Below are 22,084 nucleotides of genomic sequence, written 5' to 3'. Positions count from 1 at the left end.
CAAATCATGCACTTAGAATAAACTTAGATTCACATACATCTATGCCATAAGCACATGCACATAGATCAAACAGTTATATTAACCATACACAAAGTCAGATCTGTGATAACTCATATTGTAACACAGAAATTGCAGAAGAAACTTATCTTTATTTTCACTTTATCACCAATACATCCAGATCCGCCATGCGCACTCAACTGTAGGGGTCCGCGCACACAGCTGCGAACTCTTCCAGGCCTCTACGCACACAGCTACAGAGCCTCTATCTACTACCCAAACCGTCGACTCGAACTTACCGACACTTTTAGACTATTCTCCTCAAAAACCCATTACAATCCCGATCCAAGATCATACCCCAAACATAACTTCCTTTCCCTCATAGAGCCGCACTCTATTTATACCTTCCTATGGTCCGCAGACTGATTTACTTCCTATTATTTTATATTATTTCTTGGGCGAACAACCTTTTGACTCGACCTTTTACATTTCGCGCTCCGCATATTTCGGAGGTTTACGATATTTTTATCCTACTTTCTAGGCTATCAGACCCAAAACTGTTACGCGGGACCTCCGCTACCCAACAACACTAGATGGTTCAAAATGCATCGGAAATACACTTTCAATGTGATTTCTATCGAAATATTTCCCATTATTCATGAAATTAATAATTAAAATAAATTTGAGGTAAATTAGTCAATTTACCATTGGTAGTATTTTAGCTCCAGGTTGTGAAAACCCATGGTTTTTCCCATGGTATTCTTAACCCCATGGTTTTTCCTATGTTATTCTTCTCTAATGTAGCATAAAATTCCATATGATTTACAAGCCTTTTGTCTTGTAAACATTACTAGTTTTTTAGTCCGAGTTTTAACAACCCATGCTAATCATGTAGCATTGATAGATTCAACAAATCTCAGCTATGTTACTGATCTGATGTAGAATATTAGATTGTTGTGCTAAGATCCACCTCATATTAGAAACAAAATGCTTTCATTGTGCTTAAGGATTCATGAATCTTTGCAAGTGAAATGATGAGTTTTTATGTTAATTTTATGAGAAATTTAACATAAATAAGAGACTGGACATCATCAAAAACACATTACAACAGGAACACGATAAAGGAGTTCACCCCTCCTAGGCTACGTCTCCTTGGTCCAACTTCCAATGGCTTAGGCCTCTCTATTATGCTCAAAAGTATAAAAATATGTGTTTACAATGCTCAAATGCTTCCGAAACCTCCTCCAATAAGTCTAGAATATCCAAAAATGGCTATCTAGCCTCTTTTTGCATCCAATTTGGTCAACAACTGAAAAAGTTATGACCTCTCCTAGTTTTCCCAATATTCACTCCACAAATTGCACCATCTCCGACATGATCCTACAATTTCGCTACATGGCGACCATAAACTATCGGCACCAACAACTCCATCGCAAATCGCAATCAGTGCGAACCGGTAGGTCTTATGGTTTGTGAACACGGCATGAGCTATCTGCAATTGTGATAAGCGATGGACCTGATGAAACTATCAACTACAGTATAACTGTATCGCATCTGGAATATATTGTAATCGACGGAGCCAGGGTAATACATATAACGAGAATTTACACTTTGTGCTATGCGACTGTGATATCATAATCGTAACCTGATCCTGTCGGGGCCAATTCTGTAACACTTTCATTGTGAAATTGCGATCATCGCATCGTAACCCTAACTTGCTCTAGGGCTGACTCTTTATTGCCTTCACGGTTTCAATGTGTGATTGCTATTATGGCATCACACCCTGGCTTGCTCTGGGGACGATTCTTTAACGAAACCCACCTCCGATATGTGATTTTCAAAATGCGGGGCCAATGGTAGCCTACCACTTGGTGCTTCCCCATTCGCTGAAGAGTCTTGCCACGTCACCTTCTCCTGCCACTTGTCCAAGTCAAACCTTAACTTTCACTTGCTCTAACTTCTTCATATGAGCTTGGATTCGAATGTCGTTCACACCATTGGAATCAGGATGATGAGCACTTAGATCTGAAGCTAAGTCTATTGAGATTCTGCCACTTTGATTTTAAGCCTAATTTTGAGCACCTGATCACTCCTCCCCACTAGAATCCTTTTGGACCCAAAAATATCACTTTCAATTGTCCAGCAGGTGATGGTACAGTTACCTCACCTTTCCAAACTTTATCTATTTGGCTTTTAAAGGATTTGTACCCTTGAGCCCCACTCAAAGATAATCGACACTTCCCCTTTTTGATATCCTTGTTCTTCTGTCAAGTATAGTGTCTTGCTGAAGTTCATCAAGGAATTCTGGAGAAAAGTCTTCAATAGATGGAATTTAAATATTCTCTCCTTGATCTTCAACCAAAGGAGGCTCATATAACCTTAAATTCTCAACATTAACAACAACATAAATTTGCATATATGAAGGAAAATCCAACCTGAAGGCATTGTTACCAATCTTTTCCAAAATTTTGAATGGACCATATCTAATTGGTTTTAGATTTTTACCTTCTCCTTGGAGCCTCTCTTTGTTAATGTGAATCCAAACTTCATCACCAACTTGGAACTTGTGATCTTGATGATGCTTGTCATGCCTTGCTTTGTACTTGCCTTGGCTTTTCTCAAGTTGTTCTTGAACCTTTTGGTGTACTAATTGGATTTGTTCAATGAACTTTCTTGCTTTGTCTATGTTGCTATGACCTTCAATAGTAACATCTTTGCCAAAAATAAAATCCAAAGGAGATTTAGGCAAGTATCCCAAGCATGCCTCAAATGGCGAAGTTTGATTTGAAGAGTGATTGGCTCAGTTGTCAGCGTGTTGAATATAGTGAAAATGTTCATCCCACAACTTAGGATGCTTGTTGCAATACCCACGAAGAAGATGTATCATTGTTTTGTTCACCACTTATGTTTGACCATCTGCTTTTGGATAAAAAGTTGTACTATTTTTCAATTTGGTGTCCATGAATCCCCACAAGTTTGACCAAAAATTCCCAGCAAAGCGAGAATCTCGATCATTAACAATGGATGTGGGAAATCCAAAATGCACCCAAACATTCTGAAAGAATAACTGAGCAGTTTGTTCAGTTGTAACTTGTTTTTTACATGGCATCAAAATACACATTTTTCTGAACCTATCCACAACTACATACAAATAATCATGACCTCTTTTTGACAATGGAAGACCTCCTACAAAATCCATAGAAACACTCTCCCACGTCGTGAAGGAACCGAAAGTGGTGTGTACAATCCTAACTTCCTATTTTTAAGCTTACTAATCGCACATAATGAACATCCTTTAATAAAACGAGACAAACTTTTAAGCATACGAGGCCAATAACAATACCTCTGTATATATGCCACCGTCTTACTTACACTGAAATGACCAACAATAAGAGAAGTATGTGGCTCTCTTATGATGTTAACTCTTTCTCCCTATGGAATACAAATCTTTCCAAGATGGTACAACAAGTTATCATGCAAATTATAATCCAATTCCTCTACTCGGTTACCTTGACTCAAGCTTGCATAAACATTTTGAAAGTCATTATCTAATGCATATTGCTTAATATAACTTTCATGTAAAATAGAATTATGCTTGAGTAAAGTAGTTGCACTGACAATAGGCCTAGAAATCATATCAGCAACTTTATCGTAGATATATTTCTTAAACCTGATTACCAAGTGGAATTGTTGAAGAAAACCCATCCATCAGAAGTGCATTGATTGCTGCAACTTTGATTATGATTGCAAGTATTGCAATGGTTGATGATCAGTGTGAATGACTATTTCCTTACCCATCATGTAATGTTTCCATTTTTTCACACTTTGCACCAATGCATACAATTCATTATCATATGTAGGATATTTAATCATTGCACCATTATAAGTTTCCGAATGAAAACAGATAGGCTTACCATGTTGCATGAGGATTGCACCCATGGCATAGTCGCTAGCATCAATTTGAATCTCAAATGGCTATCTCAAGTTTGGAAGTGCAAGTACTGGAGCTGTATTGATCTTTTCCTTCAATGCATCAAAGTCCTTTTGTTGTTTGCTTCCCCACTCAAAAACCTTTTTCACGCTTGTCAACGCATGCAAAGGAGCGCTATAAGAGAAATATTAGCAATGAATTTCCTCCAATATTGGGATGCTCCCAAAAAACTTCTTTCCTCAATAATTTTCTTGGGCCTTGGCCAATTCACAATGACATCAACCTTGGAGGGATCTATTTTCAACTCACCTCCTCCAACAATATGACCCAAGTAAACTAAAGAAGTTTTTCCAAACTTGCACTTTGACATCTTAAGATACAATTTTTTTTTTTTCAAGACATCAAGTACTTTTATTACATGCATAACATGTTCATCATGAAATTTACTGAAAATTAAGATGCCATCTAAGTAGACTATGACAAACTCATCAAGAAATGGCCTCAACACATCATTCATCACACACATGAATGTAGTAGGAGCATTACATAAACCAAAAGGCATAACTAGCCATTCAAACAATCATTGCTTTGTTTTGATTGTTGTCTTCCAAATGTCTCCTTCAGTTATTCTAATTTGATGGTAGCCACTTCTTAAGTCCAGCTTAGTAAAATACTTTGCATCTTTCAATTGATCAAGTAAATCATCTATTCTAGGCAGTGGGTAATGGTTCTTTACCGTAATTTTGTTCAATGCATGAAAGTCCACACACATGCGCCATGTTCCATCCTTCTTTGGCACCAAGAAAATAGGTGAACCACATGGCGAGGAAGATGGTCTGATGATCCCTTTATTCAACAACTCTTGAATTTTCTTCTTAATTTCTGCACTTTCCATCACTAACATCCTATACATGCCAATGTTAGGAAGAGGAAAATCTTGTTGCAACTCTATCTCATGTTGGATTCCTCTCTTGGGAGGTAACTCCTTTGGTTCCTGAAACATCTCATCATATTGGTTAACTATGTCAACCAATTCAGATTTCAAATTTGAATCACAACCTTTAAAAGCTTCATTATCAACATCATTCTTGGGTTTGATCATTAGAAGCACAAAATTCTTGCTCAAATTCACTAGTCTTTTCATTTGCCCTGCATTAACAAGCAAAAGATTTATTTTCTTGCTATGAGATCGCACAATATATTCTACTCCATCTTTGAATAAACTAGATTTGTTTTCATGTCTATGGAAGATAGCTTTTCTGTCATAAAGCTATGGGTTGCCCAAACTATGCCGCAGATATCTAACAGGACAACATCAAGCTCCACTTCATCTATGAAATTTGCAATAATGGTGAATTTCACTTTACACTTTCTAGTAACCTGCAATTGCGCATTGTCATACACCCATCCAAGTGGATACGGTTTATGATGTGGAACGGTTTCCAAGTTTAGACTTTTGACAATGTTTTCAGAGATAAGATTGGCTTGAAAGCCACTATCGAAAAGCGTATCAAACTTGTTGTGTTTTGAGATCACCCTTTTGTGAAAAAGTTCTATTCTCCTCTTTTCATTTGGAGTTTCTTTTTGTGAGTTTGAAGAAATAGTGCTAGCAATGGATTCTATTCCTTTTAACCCCATGGTTGTGATTTTAGTTTCATCACCCAAATCGGATCCTAAATCCTGTTGGATGGTTGTAGTTGTCTTTTGTTTTCCCTTGTTGTTATTCCTCTTTAGTCTCATTTCGGGATCAAGCTTCCAACAATGAAATTCATTGTGACCCTCTCTGGAACAATTTTTGCATGTAACTTTCTCTCCTTTTTTGATAGACGCATTTTTCTTTGCCTTCCCTGTGAAAGCCTTTTCCTTTCCTTTACTCTTAAATGGATTTTTACTACCTTCTTTTGGGGTGTTTTTCCCTCTTGGCTCAAAATGAGTGGTTTGAACACACAAATCATCTATATTATTGGTATTAACATCAAGATAGTATGCATAAGGTAACTGTGTAAACCCCCTATGTACTTCAGCAATGTGTCTTGTAATTTCAAATCTACACCTAACATCAAAGACCTTTTTCTGAATTCTTGGGTGTAATCTTGAACATTTTGACCTTTAAGTTGTCTAAAGTTCTGCCAATTCATGATGGCCTTCTACATATAAGCTAAAGGATAGAATTGTCTTTTGATTGCAACAATGAAATCATTCCAAAAAATTGATACCTTACCGTTTTTTAATCTCCTCTTGGGTCTCTAATTCCCACCATACCAAAGCTGCACCTTCCATTCTCGAGGAAGCTAACTTAATCTTTATGTCATCCTCTTGAAGGTTTTGAACCCTGCAATAGACCTCCAACTAACCAATCCAACTATCAAAATTCTCTGCATTCACTTCATCATTATACGTGGGCAACTCAAATTTAACATCAAGTTTTAAAAAAGGTGATTTACCAGTTCCTTTTGAAGTATGATAATGAATATGAATCATGGTTGTGTTAGTGGAAGAGGGTGAAGATGCTTGTGAAGAAGAAGATGAAGAAGATGGTGGAGAGGGTGGAGGTTTGTCTCCATTTCCATTACCTCATTTTCCATTACCTCCTCCTGAAGAGCCTTCTCCTTTTGGAGGTTTGGAACTTTCCCCTTGCAACCTAGTATTCCTCTCTTCATAGAGGACCTTTACCATCTCTTTCATATCAAATAAATCATTTCTGAATGTCTTCTCATCTTGTATCATGTTTGTATGTTCTCCTTCATGAGGTATGATCTCTGGATTCTCAACTGAAACTCGAGGTTGAACTGGTGTTGGAGATTTGGCAACCTTGGTCTCCTTCCCCTTGACCCAACTTCAGGACTTCCAACCAGCTTCGCTTCTCCTCTTTTGAGTTTTAACCTTGCAAGCATGACATAAACTTACAAACAATTAAATCCTTCTTTCACAAAGCAAAACTAAATCTCTGATACCAAAATGATCTGATTTAGAATATTAGATTGTTGTGCTAATATCCTCCTCAGATTAGAAACAAAATTCTTTCATTGTGCTTAAGGATTCATGAATTTTTGCAAGCGAAATGATGAGTTTTTATGTTAAGTTTATGAGAAATTTAACATAAATAAGAGACTAAACAACATCATAAACATGTACAGAACATCATCAAAAACACATTACAACAATAACATGATAAAGTAGTTCACCCCTCCTGGGCTACGTCTCCTTGGTCCAACTTCCAATGGCTTAGGCCTCTCTATTATGCTCAAAAGTGTAAAAAGATGTGTTTACAATGCCCAAATGCTTCTGAAACCAGCTCCAATGAGTCTAGAATATCCAAAAATAGCTATCTAGCCTCTCTTTGCACCATTTCCGGCATGATCCTACAATTTCTCTCCAAAAAGCACTAACTGAGCGAAAATTTCACCACGCGGCAGCCATAAAATATCGGCACCGATAGCTCCATCGCAAATCGCATTTGGCGGGAACTGACGAGTCTTATGGTTTGTGAACGCGGCATGGGCGATATGCGATTGTGATAAGCGGCGGACCCGATGGAACTATCAAATGCAGTATAATTGTATCACATCTAGAATATATCGCAATCGGCAGAGCCAGGGTAATCTATATAACGGGACTTTGCACTTTGCAATATGTGACTGTGATATCACAATCACAACCTGATCATGTCGGGGTTGATTCTATAACACTTCCATTCTGTGATGTGAAATTACGATCATTGCATCACAACCCTGACTTGCTCTGGGGCTGAATCTTTAATGCCTTCCCAGTTGCAATGTGCAATTGCAATTATCGCATCACACCTTGGTTTACGCTGGGGCCGATTCTTTAATGCCAACTCGCCTCTGATATGTGATTTGTAAAATGCGGGGCCAATGGCGGCCTGCCACTTGCGCTTCCCAATTCGCTGAAGAGTCCTGCCACGTTGTCTTCTTTTTCCATCTATCCAAGTCAAACCTGAACTTTGACTTGCTCTAACTTCTTCATATGAGCTCGGATTCGAGTGTCGTTCGCACCGTTGGAATTAAGATGACAAGCACTTTGATCTGAATCTGAGTTTATCGAGATTCTGCTACTTTGAGTTTGAGCCTAATTTTGATCACCTGATCAATTACCAATCCAAGGAACAAAACCAAGCGATCAGAGGAAAATTATTGCATTGAGGGTTCCTTCTCATTAATTGAAGCTCAAGATCTCCAAGCTGAGGTAGTCAATCATCGAGGAATAGGGCTTGTGATTTCTATTGAAAGCAAGCACCTGCCACGAGAAATTTGATGGTTTAAAGTTACAATCAACAACTAAAATCCATAGCTTAAAGGTCTATGGATCTCCTTCTAGAAAAGTTATCATTCAAGTAATCCGTTTTGCATAAGTTTGATGATAGTACCATATAAAAAATTACTATTTTATTCAACAATAAAACTAACTCTAATCTAAATTTTATATAATTAAGATATTACTTTTAATAAGGCTTTTATGTTTAAGTGAGTCTTTTTTTCAATAAGAATTTTACATTCAAGAGAGGTGGTTAATCATATGAAATTTTATTGTGGATCTAACATTTTTTACAGAAACCATTTTTCAACAAGAATTATATATTTAGTCTCGAAAACATAAGAGTTAGCAAATGTAAGAGTTAACTATATCTGTTTTTATATATTTTCAATTTATTATTATTTTTGAATTTATTGAAAAATACTATGAATGAAAATTTAAAAAATATATAAAAACATTTAATTTTTCCATTAAACTAATATTCATAAAATTGGTATAAAAAATTTCACAATTGACATAAATCCTCTAAATTTATATCAATAAAGATTCATACATAATAAATGGAACTAAAGTAAGTATGAAATGTTCCCATAGGCCGTCTATATTCGCAAATGATATTGAACTATCCAACTAATCATTTAATTAAATACATAGATTGGATGTGATTGCAATATTTAATAAAGGGTTGCATCGCAGAGTAGTCCCTGCCACGAAAATTTGCAAAAAGATATTAATTAATTGTTAGCCTTAACCAAGTCGTTACAAAATAATTTAATTCAATTTATGTATGAATTTATCTTAATTGAAACTTATGACCTTATCTTAATGATTTTTTGTAGTTGATTTACACATAACTAAATGAACCTGAACCATGAGTGATATAAGAATTGCTTATAAAATTATTATGATAGTCTAATGAAGCACGCAACCCAAATCTTTGCACTAAGATCCATGAATGATGAATATTATGTATGATTACTGTATTGTGCCATTCAAAGGTTTAATTGTTGCATATTTGTTTCTTACATTCCACTTATATTTCTTTCAAATTAAAAACTAAAAGCTTAATTATGTTTCTTGTGAATTAAGAACTTCAATATCAATTATGTTATTATGTTAGCTATGCTTCCAGGATATGTAGTCTATTACATTACATGTAGAGAATTTTGACTTAGTTCCATCAAATGATAAAAGAGTTTGTATTTTTTGTATTAATTAAACAAAAAATTATTAAAAATAGGAACATGTTTTATGAATAATTAATTTCCTTTTATATAAATTATTACCTACATTTTGTAGATTTTTTAAAGTACATGGGTTAATAAAATCAAGATGATGGTAAAGTTGGGTGATTTTAGATAATAGTTACACACTTGGAGACCATTAAGCTTACCTAGGGATCTTGGAAATTTGTAGAGTCTATATGCTACTGCAAGAAATCAAAAGTTCATTTTATAGATCAATCATATTTTAAAAAATATAAATATATATTTTATAAAATTAAACATTAGAGAATCTATTAGTCAAAGCTCTTTGATTGTTAGAGTCTGTCCTTCTCAGGGACTAATAAAATCAATATAACCATAAATTTTAACATTGGATTTTAGTAATATTTTAACATGTGATTTTTAAGGTTGCATGTACAATATATTTATTGATCTGAGAGAGGATTGAATTGGATTTATGGCAATCTTGGGCGTTCAAGCAGATAAATTTTGCAGAGATACATACTTTTTTACTCCTTGGACATTGTATTGAGCTTAAAGTCTCTAGGGGCAGATCGATAACCCTCGAATGCATCCAATAATGATCCAAAACTGCACAGAATCGAACAAGGATGGGATATTTATGCCGACTAGGGCATCCACATTATGCAAGAGGTAAAGCTCTTGGCCGGGAAGGCAGATCGATAGGCTTTTGATGCCTTCATTAAATAACTCATGCAAACGAGAGTTATTACAATGATGGGGATCTGGCATTGGGTCGTGTTTTTGTACAGTGAAGGTTGTCATGAAAACCCTTTACAGTTGTCTCCCCTATCTACGGTGGTTTCTCGCTCGATACATACATGCATCAAGGATCAAAATCATCTTGCATGGAGGATATCCCACTCCTCTCATAAGAAAACCCAGATTTATCACTTGGGTATAGATCCAAATGAGAGACAAGTAGAAGGGAGATCACAAAGAGAAAATCCATATTCAAAGGAAGTGTATCAAGTTTTTATCAAAACCATTACTGGAAAATCAATCCTGCTAAGGGTTCGAGGAATAGATCTAGTGACAGATCTGAAGCAGAGTGCCCAAAATATCACAAGTATTCCTGCTTCATTACAAAGTTTGATTTTTTCAGGAAAAGTGTTGCAGGATGTGGTCCATTTGAAAGACTATGGTATTCAAAGGAATTCTACCATTATCCTGAATTTAAGACTACAAGGTGGTGCCCCAGGAGTGAGCTTTCCACCTGGATCATCTTCGGCTAGCAAGGGTTTGGCCTCATTCAAGGATGCATTGAGAGGGAATGCTGCCACACAGGACAAACAAAACCCAAATCTGACAATCCCAGGTCTGTACATTGTAGAGAAGATGGAGAAAGCCCCAGATCTATCCATAGAATTACTAGAAGTAAGTGGCATTTTCATTATTTTGCAAGAAAAATCTATCATATGTCGATTTAATGGTTTCTGTCCCAAATACGGAGATCTAAATGAGTGGATCTACCTTAATTGGACCAAATATTGTGACATTTATCTCTGTGCAAAAAGATTTTTTGGTTCAGTTTGATAATTAGAAAGAATTTGATTATGTCATAAATGAAGGACCATGGTCTTCCGGAAGGGCAGGTCTCTTTGTAACCCCGTGGTTTCTTGGTTTTGATGCCAACTCAATAATGGTTACAAAAATTTCGATTTGGGTAAGGCTACATAATCTTCCTCTCCCCTTTTGGCACCACCGGATCCTATATTGGGAACTCTTTAGGAAGGTTCCTAAAGACGGATCGAGAAAAAATGAACAAAGGTATCTTCACTTTTGCATGCATATGTGTGGAGGTGGATTTAAGCAAAGGCCTTCCTGTTCGTATTCACCTGAGACATCAAAACTTCAAGTGGACATAGTGGTTAGATTTTGAAAATATCACCTTTAGTTTCCAGATTTTCCATCAAACAGGGCACTTGCAGAACACATGCAAACAAGCAAAGAAAATACCGCAAAAGCAAAAAGGATGGAAATTCCTGTTGAGCCCTGAAACTACACCTCTTCTACACATTTTTCTAGACTTTTTCCTCTCACCAATGCCTCACAAGCTATCAAAAATCATTACATATTGATTCTGAGAGTACATTTAAGTGGTTTTCTAACTATGTTTTTGTGTTTGCTATTTGACTTAGATTTTGTTCATCAGTTGTGAAATGCAGCCACTTTCCGCAGCTGACTCGACTTTCCGCAATTTTTTTTGTTGATCTCCAGGTTACGGGTGTCATCAAGCAAAACGAGGCACATGGGCAGTTTAGAAATGATCTAGACATGGACCAGGTCCTATTGGTTTAGCTAGATTTGTAAAGGAAAGCCTTGGTCAAATGGTGGTCAATGAGGAGTTCTACGCAGGTCTCTGTTTTTCAACACGTGAAGGATCCAAGACCGTTCCTAGATCCGTGGGTTCATTTTGACAGCTATAGACTGCCTCCACGACGCAAATCCAACAGCCACCTTTTGGTAGATTGAATGATCTTGGCAACCATCATGCTAAGCTCACGGATGCTATCTTTTTACGTGTCTTCTGCTGAAGTAGTTCCATAGGAGAAACAGTTATGTAATTTCCCTTATAAAAAACGCGTTTTCAAATGCATGTAGAATTAGTTTTTGTTGATGTAATTTTGCTGTTAAGTTTATCTACTGTGCCGTGACACTGGTCTTGTTGTTGTGACGAGAGGATCCTTCCTCTGTTTTGCAATACAATAAAACTTGGTTTATATGACTGTGTGAGCATAATCTCGGATTGACATCGTGTTAACCAAGGCTGTGCAGAGGGCCCCTACTGGCTAAGGTTTCATTCTTTTATTTCTGTAAAGTTTTCATGTGTTGTTGTTTTATTTCCATTGTAAATATTTCGTAGTCTGTGCACTTGTGTATATTTCACATCTCAGTTATAATGCTAATGTTTCATTCCTGTACATGATTTTCCAAGCATTATATATTTGTGCTAACACTGATCAGTGTGTTTCAGGTTAGGATAGGCCCGGGCATTTTCATACAATTTTTGCAATAATTATTGACATGAGATTGTCCTCTCTGCTGACTTTGTTTTTCTTAGCTTTCAATTTCAGTTATGCTTTGATTTCAGTCTTATTCATTTGCTATTGACAGTTAGTTTAAATATCAAATCCTTCATGTCATTTAACGTTATCTCCAGAGCCATGGCTTAACCCCGAAAAGCTACTTGGTGAGCTATCAAATTTTGAGTGAAATGATTTGATTCTTCATGTTATTGGCATTATCTCCAGAGCCATGGCTTAACCCGGAAAAGCTACTTGGCGAGCTATCAGATTATAAGTGAAGAGACTTGATTTTATTTTTATTTGCAAGTAGATAATTTAGATATCAATTCCTCATGTTATTGACGTTATCTCCAGAGCCATGGCTTAACCCCGAAAAGCTACTTGACGAGCTATCGGACTATAAATGAAGTGAATTGTTTTTACTTTATTAGTTTATAGTTTTTGATTTGTTTGAATGTAATAGCTTAACTTTTATTTTTGTATTTAGATGAGCAGCAGAGATAGAGATTTCATGATCAGTAGTTCATCATTTGTTTGATTCAAATAGCTACACATTTACATTCTTGTTTGGCTGCACATTGACATTCTTGTTCAAGTATTAATTTCATCACTAGAATGTTTTGAGATCCTCTGAAGTGTTAAGTTCTGGAAGTCATCATAAAGGACATAACTGCCTTAAAATCTATACCCAAACTTGCCTCCTTAAGTATTCTTAAAACTTAGGAATAGGATTTCCATTTGCATTAGGAGACAAACCAAGATAAAACCCCCAAAAACAAGATAAAATTGAAAACAATAAAAAGTAAGAAAGAGGTTGCCTTGCACATATAATACGCCACACTTCATCAGTTTACGACTCCCGGATTGATAATTAATGTAGCAATTTAGGACATAATAAATTGACTAAACATTTTGGCACCACTGTCGGGGAAGTCTAACTAGGTATCTGATCTCTTACAAAAAGAAAAAGGGAAAAATTGATAACTTCTTGAAGTATGCTCTCCTCTTACACCTAGTGTGACTTGGAAGATCAGAAAGAGAATTATTAGCCCGACTTAAAAATAAAAAAATAAAAAAATGGCATGCATAGAGCAAGAGATTCTAAGGGAAGGTTTATAGCTAGGGCCAAAAGTTCGATTTTCACAACTCCAACTACTTCAAGGCATAGACAAGATACACCTCCATCATCTCCGACTCATACTCCTAGCCTTAGGATTCCTGGAATTCAAGGGGCAGCAGCCAAATTAGGAGATTCTCCCACACTATTTACTAAATCTGGTCTAGGAGAAGAACCTTTCTTCACTTCGACATGGGAACATATTGTAATCAAAAAAGTAGAATCACCTGAAGAAGAGGAGCGAGAAACTCTTCCTCGTTCACCATTAATAGAAGAACCAGAGGACTCTGAGGACTCTGAGGAAACTATCATGACAGAGGAAGTAGTAAATGGATTTGAAGGAGGGGGTAGAGGTAGAGGAAGAGGAAATAATGGAGGAGGTAGAGGTAAAAATGGGGGAAATATGGATGGAGATAACTCATTTGGATTCCCTATAGCCGATGAGGAAACTCATACAACAATGAAAAACATTTCACCATTTGTCCTCCCAAACTTTTATCGGTTGCGAAGTGAGGATCCTGAAACATTTCTATTTGAGTTTGAAGTCTTGTGCCGAACCTATGACTATATGGAAGACTCTCAAAAACTCAAATTGTTTCCTTCAACATTGAAAGGAGTTGCTTTGAAATGGTTCATGGGATTAGTCACTCAATCTATTAGGACTTGGAATGATATGAAGCAAACATTTTTCGATAGATATCTAGATTATTGTATGCCCACCAATCATAAGGATGATGTATTCAAGATGATGCAAAGAGAAGATGAAAACTTGGAGGATTTACTTGAAATATTTCAATACAACTTAAAGAGAACAAAAATGAGTAATTTAGATGAGGAAACCTTGAAAGCCCTTCTATTGAAAGCCATTAGAGATGAATGGATAGATATTTTAAACATGATGGGGAAGGGAGATATTTCTCAACTTCCACTTCGTGACATAGCAGAACTATGTGTCCATCTCTCAAAAGGAAAATCTAAAACTGGAAAAGGGCTGAGAGATCCTTCTCTTATTAGAGCAAACAAATCTACAACTGGATTAGTAAGTAGGGCAGAGATTGGCAATATGCTTGATGAGTTCAAAACTGATATTCTAGGGAGCCTTAGTGAACAACTAGACACCCTTAAAATACAAAACAAGCAAAAAGCAGAAGTTAATGCCTTGGCCATCTTTTGTCGAAAATGTAGAAAGAAACATGCTCTAAGGGAATGCCCCTTGGATGCAAAAGTTGTAGAAACATGTATGATTTGCTCAGAAAGTCATGAGACCAAGGATTGTCCTTCAATTCCTGGGCTCAAAGCTGTCTTTCAGGAAGATCCAAATTCAGTAGATTCCCTTTTTTTTGTTTCAAGAAGACCATGGCAAGGGCAACAAAATCAGGGATTTAACAATCCTATGAACTTTCAGCTCCCGCCAAATTGGAATTCTTGGCAACAACCTTGGCCCCAATCTCAAAATCCATACCAGTCATGGGCACAAGGGATGCAAAATCCTTATGGGATATTTGCTCAATTTTATCAGTATCCTCCATCTTTTCCAAATCAACAAAATCCACCAATTCCAAATCAAAACCCACAACTTTCATTGCCATTCCCACAACAAAAACCTTCTCAACAAAATCCAAATTCTCAACTCTTGCTTCCATTTCAACAAAGACAAATCAACTACCAACCCAGCCATTGCCAAATCCCAACAACAAAAATCCTCAGAATGCTTACATGGTAGAAGGACAACAATTTCCTACCTATATGATTGTTCCTCTTAATGATGTTCAACTCAGATCTGGTAGAGTTTTAGAAAAACCTTCTATAGATGTTTAAGAGCAAGGTACCTCTGAGGAGGATTCTCTTAAAGTCAATAAAGGTTCTGAGGAAGCATCTCTTCGAAACCCAGCCATTCAAAAATAAAAAGAAAAATAGTCAACCCCCTCAACTCTTATAGTTGAGCAACCTGCATCTTCATCCACGCCTCCTTTCCCTGAAAGATTACAAATTGACAAAGGGGTGGAAAAACAAATCTTGTTGCCTGACTATGCTTTTCTAGATGAATTAAAGAATGTCTGTATCAAGATTCCCTTGCTACAAGCCATTCGAGAGATTCCTATTCTAACGAAAACAATAAAGGAGTTGAGTCTTAAAAGACCAGGAAGGAAACCAAGAGACACAAGAAGAATCCACCTGGTAGGAAAAATTGCAGATATCATGATGGGAAAAATTACCCTGCAGAAGTATGTAGATCCAGGTAGTCCAATTGTCAAAACACATATAAATGGGATAGAAATTCCAAACACTTTGATTGACTTAGGGGCTACTATCAACATTATGAGTAGACAGACTATGGAACAGCTTAAACTTCCTAATCTTCTTTTTACACCCACCTTACTGCAACTTGCAGATAGATCAATAATCAAACCAGACGGTGTACTAGAAGATATTTCAGTCTTCTTAGATTCTTGGGAGTATCCAGTAGATTTCATGATTTTGACTCCCAAGAGTAATTTAGGAGGACATCCACTCATCTTAGGAAGACCTTGGCTAGCCATAGCTGATGCTTTCATTAGTTGTAGATCTGGAGATATGTACATTTCTGATGGTATTTGAACAAAGAAATTCAATTTTTATCCTCCAGCAAAGGCAATTACAGAAGTAGGAGACAATGAATGGGTCGACAATGAAGATATTATACAACCTGTCTTTACTGTCTCTGAAATTAGTGAAGATAGTCAAATTTTGAACACATTAGAAAACTTTGAAACATCTTCAGAATATGACCACACACAATTTCAGTTAGATTCTGATATTGAATATCTATCATCAAGACAAATGTCTCTTTACTCTATGGAAGAGTTTGGTAGCTCTACCATTGAAATTTTTCCAGGTAAAACACTGAATATCAACAAAAACTTGGAAAAGTCACAATAGGAAGAGCTAATCAAAATCTTGCAAAAACATTCTACTGCATTTGCATGGGAGTATACTGATATGCAAGGTATTGACCCTAAGACTTTCATCCATCATATCTATATCGAGGAAAACAGTAGACCAATCAGACAACCTCAGAGAAGGATGAATCCAAATCTTAGGGAGATAGTGAAAGAAGAGCTCCAAAAACTACTCAATGTAAATTTCATTTACCCAATTTTAGATAGCTGATGGGTTTCTCCTTTGGTTATAGTACCCAAAAAGAATGGTAAATGGAGGGTATGCATTGATTACAGGGAATTGAATAAAGCAACTTTGAAAGATCACTTTCCCTTGCCCTTTATCGATCAAGTATTAGATATATTAGCAGGAAAAAAGTACTTTTCATTTCTGGATGGTTTTAGTGGTTATAATCAAATTTAGGTAGCACCTGAAGATCAGGATAAGACCACATTTACCTGTCCATGGGGAAATTTTTCTTATCGAGTGCTTCCTTTTGGATTATGTAATGCACCCGCAACATTCCAAAGAACAGTACTAGGAATTTTTTCTGATCTAATCTATGATTGTGTAGAAGTTTTGATGGATTATTTTACAGTCTATGGTGATTCGTTTGAAGAGGCATTAGAAAAATTGGAAAAAGTCCTTATAAGATGTAAAGAAACAAACCTTTCACTAAGCCATGAAAAATGATTTATGATGTTTACTGAAGGTATTTTTTTGGGACATCATATTTCAGGGGATGGGATTAAAGTTGATAGATCAAAAGTTGAAGTCATCTCCAAGTTACCTATTCCAAATTGTCAAAAATATGTTAGAAGTTTTCTGGGATTTACTAGATATTATAGAAGATTTATAGAAAACTTCACCAAAATAGCATCTCCACTCTTCAAACTGCTTACAAAAGACTATGAATTCAAATGGGATCATGATTTCCAATCAGCATTTGAGACTTTGAAAACAAGAATATTTGAAGCGCTTATCTTGAGAGGACCAAATTGGAAACTCCCTTTCCATATTTCTACAGATGCTTCAGATACAGCTCTAGGGGTTGTATTGGGACAGAAAGATTTAGTTCCTTATGCCATTTACTATACCAGTAAAAATTTAACTCCTACTGAGTTGAACTATACTGTGACTGAAAAAGAGTTCTTAGTTGTTGTTCATGCAATCAATAAGTTTAGACATTATATAACAGGCTATGAAACTTTTATTCATATTGATCATTCTACAATTAGATATCTAATGAACAAACCCATTATTAATGGCAGAGTTACAAGGTGGCTCCTACTTTTACAAGAAGTCAATATTACTGTGTTAGATAGACCAGGGAAACAAAACACAGTAGCTGATTTCTTGTCTAGGATTCAGAATACTAAAGAAGGTTCTCCTGTAGAGGATAAGTTTCTTGATGAATATTTATTTGCAATAACTACTAAGACTCCTTGGTATGCAGATATAGCTAACTATTTGGTTACAGGGAAACTACCTCCACATTTATTTCCTAGTGAAAGAAGAAATATTATTCAGGAGAATTCAAAGTATTCATGGATTTCTAACGAATTGTTTAAAACAGGGCCAGATCTTGTGATCGGAAGATGTGTTAGGGAAGATGAGATGCCTGATATTCTCAAAGCATGTCATGATGAACCATGCAGCAGACACTTTGCTGACAAAAGGATAGTCTATAAAATCCTCTCTTTAGGATATTATTGGCCATCCCTCTTCAAAGATGCAAAACAATATGTCAAAAGATGTATAGCTGCCAAAGAGTAGGGAAACCTACCCTCTCAAATGAAATGCCATTACAACCACAGGTACTCATCGAACCCTTTGAAAAATGGGATTTAGATTTCATTGGACCTATTAACCCACCATCTAAACAAAAAAAGTATATATTGGTATGTACTGATTATGTCACTAAATGGGTAAAAGCCAAAGCATTATTTTCTGCTACTGAGCATTCAGTCGTTAGTTTTCTTTATGAAGATATTTTTACTCGCTTTGGTATTCCAAGAGAAATTGTGACAGATCAGGGAGGTCAATTCACATCCAAACTGGTGGAGAAGCTGATGGAAGAATACAAGGTCAAGCACAGAAAATCTACTCCTTACCATCCGCAAGCAAATTTTCAAGTGGAGTTTACAAACAAAGTTCTTGAAGGCATCATTACCAAGATTGTTCATCTACACAGAAGAGATTGGGCAGAAAGGCTTCTTGAAGCCTTATGGGCCTATAGAACTACATGGAGGAATACAACAGGACATTCTCCCTACGAACTTGTTTATGGGAAAGAAGTTCTGCTCCCCATTGAGTTCCAAGTCAGAACCTTCAAGATGGCAATTCAATTGGGAATGGATCTATTAGAAGCCCAAAAGCATAGAATGGAGCAGTTGAATGAACTAGATGAGATCAGACGAAGCAATCCTAAGAACTGATCTAGTTCAATATCAAATAGCTAAGTGGCATGACAAAACCATCAAGGAGAAAAAGTTTCAAGAAGGAGATTGGGCACTACTATTTGATTCCAAGTTTAAAGATTTCAAAGGTAAATTTTAGACTCATTGGCTTGGACCATATGAGATTGACAAAATCTTTAGCAATGGAGCGGTAAGAATCAAAACCATTGATGAACATCAAACTCCTCTTATTGTGAATGGCCACAGATTAAAGTTCTATCATAAGCCATTCTCAAAGGAGGAATTTGTAAAAATATTTCAAGCTAATTCTGTAATAAGGCTGGTGAAGAAGAATCCTTCTTCTCCACCAGCCTAATCTTTGTTCTTTCTGTTTTTATTTTATATATATATATATATATATATTAATTATATCAGCCTGAAAACCAATCACTGATTGGCAGTCTTATACAGAAAATACAGGGCGAAAATCAGAAACTTCTGATGCCCTATATTTTCCAAAAAAAACTTTCCTCATTTTGTTCAAAGTTTCATGTCATTTCACTTCATTTCGCTTCACTCCATTTCATTTCATCATCTCATTCCGCCAATAAAATTCCTTTTATGACCAGTTTTTATACATCATTCAGCCATCATTCATTTCCATCCATCTCCATTCAGTGATATGTTCATTGTGTCAGTTTCCGCAGCTAACACTCTGTTATCCAGCACTGACAGTCAGATGTTAGCCAAATAATGATGGGAACCAAATGCAGGTATGACAAAGGAAGATATGTTGAAGATATAAAACACCTAAAGTACCAACAGGAAGCAGCCAATCAAAGGTCAGTGAGCGGAAGTGGTAAAATTCTAAGGTAAGCAAAATTCATTTCAAATAGAATTTTAAAGCACATTCTATATAGTTATGAAACCACGGCTCCATTATGTGTAATGATTAGCATTGATAGCTTCCATAGCCGCTCCATGACCTTTACATGATTCCTCCACGAACCTTGCATTAATTTTTAACGGCCTCATGATCCGCCTCCGAATTTAACTTGTGTTTATTTGTACGTTGGCATTCCACCTGCTGAACCGGGTAATTATGAGGACGTAATCTATTTGATCACGGCTTTGTCCCACCGCACAAATCCACAACCATTTTGAGAATGTGCTCATGCCTATTCCGCAGCCTTCTATCTCAAAAGCTAAGCTCACTCTATTCCCATACTATCCCATTTGTTATTTCCGGCCTATTTACATCCCTGTGAACTCATTCTCATTACTTGTCTCTGCTCTTTCGTTTACGATTACTGGTTTTTTTCTCCACAAACCTTCTCCATTCCCCGCTAACACAGTCGTTTCACCTCCGTCAATCCATTACTCACCCAAACGTATTTTAAGGCAGGAGGAAGGAATGGGTCTTTCGCTAAGAGCAGAACCGGAAGGGCCCAAATTCATGGAGGGGTAACCACAATTGAAAAGCATACTAAGAAAGGCACGGTGGCTACATTTCAACAAAAAATTCAGAGGTTACAATAAAGAAGTTACGAAGACATTTGCGAAGTCTTTTAATGGCGTGAAAGTTGAGGTTGGAGACCTTACATTTTCAGTTACAGAGGTGTTGAGGGCCCCGAAGTCGGGTCAACAACAAGGGGGATACCCACCCGGTCCGGAACCTGGTTGGCGGCTCCTTGCCCGTTTGGAGTAGCGGGTCCGACTGGGGGTAATGGGACCAGTTTCCCAATGTGATGGGTGTATGTGTGTGCGTAGAGTCTGATGATATTAATCTAGGGGTTTTTCTAAACTAGTCTTGATTTTAACTGCTAAACTAACTCTATGCTAATGTAATCTAATGAAGAGAAATACATCTGATCTATGCTAACCCGGGGTGTTTTTCTTTTGTTTATGCGATCTAGAAATATTTCTAACAGCAGCTGGTAATAAAGATCATTCAACTGATATCAGAATATAAACCAATAAAGATAAATCGTTCTGCATAAGAAGTTAGGCAGAATAGTTGTGAAAAAAATATCGCATAATCAGTTTTCTATATCTTAAGCATGATTAAATGATCCCACCGTACAGAAGTGCCAAATGGTAATGCAGACATTCATACAATAACATATAAAGAACTCAGCTACATATCACTTTAGGGATACTAGCAGAATCTAGTCAAGAGATAAAAGTACCATTTATGACTAATTTCACCAATAAACTTCAAGTAATAATGATTTATTTCTACTTGTTCTAACATCTGCTAAGAGTACAAAAGTGCAACATCAGTAACAGATATTAAAATGCAAACATAAATAAATCTTGATCCATCTATTCATCAAAAACCTCCTCTGAGGGTGCAGAAGTGCATGTTCTGAGGATAAGTTTTTTGACAGATTTCCGGACCCTTCTCCAAAAACCATGAGAAGGGTTAAATACTACTAGCTAATTGATATTAATTACACGAATCTAGGGAATCGGCTTCAAATGACCGCCCTTTACTAAAAGAAAATTTATTTCTAAAACTTTAAATCTAATTTCTGACCGTTTCTGTATATTCTCTTTAGTGCTGTCAACAGCGCAACGTTTTCCTGGGAAGAGTCGGCTGACTGCCTTCTTCTTTTGCTCGGGAGATAAAAGTGGAAATAACAGGAGCTGGCACTTCCTTCTGACAGACCGGAAGATATTTTCGAAAACCTTTCTCTAGCTGGGTGTATTCGCCGCGTGTATACTTAGCACAACCCAGGTTCTTCTCGAACTGATTTTGCTGTTGTTGTTTTGGTTTCCGGTTGTGCGAATGACTGAGCGGGTTAGGAGTCGCGCTGTATGGACAACCCTCTGTTTCGAGAATTGTTTCCGTTCTTTGTTCCAGGTTTCCCTGAAGCGTCTTCCTTCTTTTGCGTTTCTCTTTTTGCTTTTGCCAGTCTGAGCTTCAAGATCTTTTGTGAACACGCTGCTTTTGTGCGCCTTTGACTCTGAGTCCTGGATAGTCTAATTTCATCAGTGCCGGTTGTCTGATAGTCTGGAATCCGCGGTCCTGCTGCATGCGGCATTCGTTTGCGGAGGCATCTTCTTTCTGCTGTTTGATTGGCGCTTTCCCCTTTCTCTCAGATGTTTCCTGCATATAGATTTATATCAGTTGCGTGTCTTGCAGTCTACGCAAAGAAGAAGGGAAA

Source organism: Pinus tabuliformis, chromosome J, assembly GCF_031772625.1.
Source record: "Pinus tabuliformis cultivar Carrire ecotype Pingquan chromosome J, CPIR1, whole genome shotgun sequence".
Classification (NCBI taxonomy): domain Eukaryota; kingdom Viridiplantae; phylum Streptophyta; class Pinopsida; order Pinales; family Pinaceae; genus Pinus; species Pinus tabuliformis.
The sequence above is the reverse complement of the archived record's forward strand: the minus strand, read 5'-3'. Positions refer to the sequence as shown.